Here is a 5,575-nt window from a genome sequence, read left to right on the forward strand (position 1 = left end):
ATTTTAAACTGTATTCGAAAGGAGACTGGCAGCCAGTGCAGCGACTGGCATGAACTGTAAGCATACATGGTCCCCTTATCAAACGAGCTGTGTCAGGCAGAATTTTGGGTTGTTTTCATGGCTTCCACAACAAACTTGTTAACTTTGTCGCCACCCTGCTGTGTAATCCACAAAATATACTGGCAAACTTTTATCATTTACCGATATTATTTCAGCGCTTCTTGCGCATCTGTTTACATTCCCCTCACCCGCCATATCCTAAACTTATAAGAACGCTACTACACTTGATCTTATACAAAAGGTTCTTAGAAGTGCTGTTTGGGGAGTAGCCTAGAGACAGGGGCTTGGATTGGCGAAAGCTCGCCTGGCAGCGGAGCGCCAGCTCCATCCCAAGATCCAACTAACATAGTTTTAACTGCAGCACCTTTAATCTACTACTAGTTCACTGCCTCCATACATGGTCCCCTTATCAAACGAGCTGTGTCAGGCAGAATTTTGGATTGTTTTCATGGCTTCCATGTTAACTTTGTCGCCACCCTGCTGTGTAATCCACAAAATATACTGGCAAACTTTTATCATGTACCAATATTATTTGAGCGCTTCTTGCTCACCTCCTTTGGTTCCTCTCTGCCACCCATTGGTTTGAAGCCTGAGTCCATTTAGGGTATGTCGCCATGCCACTCTCTAGCCTGCCGCTGCTGCCGCTGCCTATGCAGACCATGCTGTTGCCCATAATTTTGGCATAATGGTGCGTTTAAGCAGCCTCAGAGGCATCCATTCATGCTGCCCCTGCTGTTTCCTGTCCATTTCCGTGGTGTTTCCATCCTTTTCTGAGGTTTCCAGGTGTTTGGCCAAGCTTCCCTGTGCAGAGCCTTGGTCCCCTTGAAAAATGCTCGAGTCTCCCATTGACTTAAATGGGGCTCGTTATTCGAGACGAGCACTCGAGCATCGGGAAAAGTTTGTCTCGAATAACGAGTACCCGAGCATTTTAGTGCTCGCTCATCTCTAATAATTACAAGATCATTTCATGGTTTTACAGTGTATAATAATTGATCCATTATCTAATATACATACGTATATAAAGTGCTAGTGCATATAAAGTGTATCATGACCATAATGTGTCAGGGGTTAAATCTTAAATGTGGATTGTGAACACAAATAGATCTAGGAAAGTCTAAAAAGGTACATTGACAACTCAACCCTCCATACACTAAATATTGATTGCAGAAAAAACTGAATATAGAGTGCTACGCATGAAACGAAACCGTGACGCGCATAGCTGGAATGCACGCGTCATAACACTATGTGCGCAACCTATTACGTCATATATCAACAATACCAGAGACCTGTTGCTGTAGCTGTACGAAATCATACATATTTAGGTAAGGCAACTAGCGATTACTCGCCCCATGGTTTCGCCAATCCACTAAGTGCAAACATCTCGTGGGATCACTGTGAAAAAGGGAACATATAAGAGTACAACAGAGGGGAATGGGCTGGCATCGCCCAACCACTATGGGCATCACTCAGAGCTTGTGTGTGATGGTTGATGTGACCCCCTGTATACAGAACAGGGAACACAGAAACCACCACGGAGTGTCCAAAGTACCTCCATCACCGAAGGCGACAGAGATCCTATGAGGCCACTTCCAAACACAGCGCAAGTGTACAATGCATAACAATGCATGACACCTCTCCTATCAAAATTATCAACAGAGATACATAAAGAAAATTAAACAATGGAAATGACAGCTTCAGGAGTAGCTCTGTGAAATGTTTTAAATAATTTTAAAACATGTGATGACATCAAAAAGTTGAGCGGTGGAGATGGTAGTTGTTCATGTACCGGCTTCATAGTAATTTCTTTGGTTTAGAAATACAAGAGAAACAATATAGGTAAGTATAGAGAAAAAGTACACTGTGTCACTTACACCTATATATTGATGACCTAGAGCTAGTCCCCTGACAGAGAGTAAACATCGCAAGACCAACAAACTTATATTCCACTCAGTTTAAAATCAACATTAAGGTTTGAGGGTCTCAAGGGTAAAAATCCATTTTAGATCTCGTTTCTTGAGGACCCGTTCCCTGTCTCCCCCTCTCCTTGGTAATGGCATGTGATTGATTAGTTGAAATCTAAGTTGTTTTTCCATGTGGCCTGCTTCAAAGAAATGTTTTGATACAGGAAGATCCTTTCTTTTAGCCCTAATTGTGTATCTGTGCTGATTAAATCTGGTTTTGAATTCCAATGTGGTCTCTCCTACATAGGGACCACATGGACAACTCATGGATAAACAACAAATCACACGTAAGAAAATGTTTGATTGAATATTCAACACTGGTACATTTGAAAGATGACCCTTTATTCATCTGCTTGTGGTTTATGCAATTATAGAAGGGAATTGACCCCTTTCTGGGCTGTCCAAAGAAACCCATCTGTCTGCTCATTTTTAAAGGGCCAATATCTAATCTAATGATCCGGTCCCGGATACTTTGGGTCTTACGATATGAAAAAAGTGGAGGGTTTTTAAACTCAGGTACTAACTAGAGATGAGCCAAAGAAACCCATCTGTCTGCTCATTTTTAAAGGGCCAATATCTAATCTAATGATCCGGTCCCGGATACTTTGGGTCTTACGATATGAAAAAAGTGGAGGGTTTTTAAACTCAGGTACTAACTAGAGATGAGCGAGCACTAAAATGCTCGGGTGCTCGTTACTCGAACCGAACATTTCCCGATGCTCGAGTGCTCGTTTCGAGTAACGAGCCCCATTGAAATCAATGGGAGACCCGAGCATTTTTCAGCAAAATTACAAACTGACCGAGCACTGTGAAATAACACAGTGCAGAACAGATTGCAGATGTTCGGGAACATCTGCGATCTGTTCCGGAGACACGCGTGCAGAACGGTGTTCTCCACAATAGTATTTGAAGAACAATATGTGTAGAGAACAACTTGCAGATGTTTGGAAACATCTGCAAGTTGTTCTTCACACATATTGTTCTTCAAATACTATTGCGGAGAACACCGTTCTGCACGCGTGTCTCCGGGACATCTGCGATCTGCTCCGGAGACACCCGTGCAGAACGGTGTTCTCCGCAATAGTATTTGAAGAACAATATGTGTAGAGAACAACTTGCAGATGTTGCCAAACATCTGCAATGTGTTCTTCACACATATTGTTCTTCAAATACTATTGCGGAGAACACCGTTCTGCACGCGTGTCTCCGGAACAGATCGCAGATGTTCCCGAACATCTGCAATCTATTCTGCACTGTGTTATTTCACTGTTTTCTTCAATTAATCGATTAAATTAAATGTTTTAATTGTATTTTTTTATTGTTCTTCACTTCTATTTTTTTTAATTAAATGCTCGTTATCGAGCAGGGCAAATACTCGTCCGAGCAACGAGCCGGTCCGAGTATGCTAATACTCGACCGAGCATCAAGCTCGGACGAGTATACTCGCTCATCACTAGTACTAACATATTACACGTGGATAATTTAGACCACTGTTTGCGTATAATATTCGCTATGATGTTGCTCTGCTCATTGTAGGTTGATATGAAGGGCAATCTTTTGGTGGTACTAGTACTGGTCTTAGGGGTCAACAGATCCTTTCTTTCTTCTCTGTTTTGGCAACATTTGGATATCCACGGAAAGTAGTTGCTGTTAAGCCCTTGCCGAGCCCTCTCCATAGCCGGTAAGTCTTTGCTGCATATTGCAGCTAGCACCGTTCGCGGGTGTTTACACCTCAATCGGCGACGGCAATGCTGCCGCCGGCTCGCCGCGGATTTCGCTCCCCGATGACGTCACGGGGAGCGGCAATCCGTCGCCATGGTAGCCTCGGGTGTTCTGAATACCCAAGGCTAGTTCGTTTTAACCCATGCATTACAATGTGCTAATTGCACATTGTAATGAATGGGGAGTAAAATCCACATATACTGCCATAATGTAGTATGGCAGTATATGATAGGATGAATCAGACTACCTAGGGTTAAAGTACACTAGGGAGTCTGAAAAATAGTAAAAGTAAAAATTAAAAAAGTAAAAAATAAATAAAAAAACCTAAAAATTCTAATCACCCCCCTTTCCCTAGAACTGATATAAATATAAATAAACAGTAAAAATCATAAACACATTTGGTATCGCCGTGTCCAAAAATGTCCGATCTATCAAAATATAAGAACGGTTTTTCACTGCGTTTAACCCCGTAACGGAAAATGGCGTCCAAATTCGAAAATGGCATTTTTTTGCCATTTTGAAAAATATAAAAAAATTTATAAAAAGTGATCAAAAGGTTGCACTGTCCCAAAAGCTATAGCAATGAAAACGCCATGGAAATTCACATAAAATGACACTACCCACAGCTCCGTACACCATAGTATGAAAAAGTTATTGGCGCCAGAAGATGGCAAAATTTAAAAAAAAAATTTGTACAGGTTGTTTTAATTTTTTTAAATGTATGAAAACATTATAAAACCTATACAAATTTGGTATCCACGTGATCGTACCGACCCAAAGAATAAAGTATATATATCATTTGGGATGTAGAGTGAAAGCTGTAAAATCCAAGCCCACAAGAAAACGTAGCAAATGTGGTTTTTCACCATTTTCACTGCATTTGGAATTTTTTTCCTGCTTCCCAGTACACCCCATGGAATATCAAATACTGTCACTATGAAGTGTAATTTGTTATGCAGAAAATAAGCCATCACACAGCTCTTTATGTGGAAAAATAAAAAAGTTATAGATTTTTGAAGTTGGTGAGTGAAAAATGGAAGTCGTTAAGAGGTTAATGCAACAGCCCTGTTGCTGAGTTCCTTTGTCCTGTGTCTCGTGTGCCCGTTTTCCCGTTCCCATCTGCCTGGACCTCCCGATGCTACCCCTGATTGATCTTGACGTTGTATCTCTGCTGCCTGCCCTGACCTTGTGCCTTACCTTACCAAGAGACTGTCTTCCGTTAAGGTACCTCGACCTTGGCTGCCACTGCAGGTTAGTCGCACCTGTGGAACGACCTGGTGGTACCCTGCCGCAGGAAGTCCAACCCGCTTTGCAGGCGGGCTCTGGTGAAGACAAGGTGCCGGCTAGTACCACCTCCCGCGGTGGTCCAGTGGATCCACCCATCCAGAATCCTGACAGACAAGAGCCACAACATCGTTAGCTGAAAGCCCTGTGTCTGATATAGCATCAGAATTATTACTAGCTACCAATATTACCGAAGAGTCTAGTACGGATTCGCCAGGGAGTGCAGTGGATGTAGTAGGTGGTCGTAAAAAAATTTTTTCAAAAAAAGAAAAACATTTTCTTGTATCCAAGGTAAAGATTTCTGTTTTCTCTTACATGTTCTGAATTTCTTTAAAATACAAATGTGTAACTTAACTTGTTAATATGTGTCCAAAGTATCTTAAAAACATATTTAATTTCACAATACTGTTTAAGCCTCTGCTCCTTACCTCTTTTAAAACTAAGCAACCAACAGGGCTTTCATGGTTTTTTAACACCTTCATGACCGATTGTCATTTGTGCCTGAGTGATTCTTTAAATCTCTGGAAAAACTATATGCCTCAATTTTT

Source organism: Engystomops pustulosus, chromosome 6, assembly GCF_040894005.1.
Source record: "Engystomops pustulosus chromosome 6, aEngPut4.maternal, whole genome shotgun sequence".
In the NCBI taxonomy this organism is placed as follows: Eukaryota; Metazoa; Chordata; class Amphibia; order Anura; family Leptodactylidae; genus Engystomops; species Engystomops pustulosus.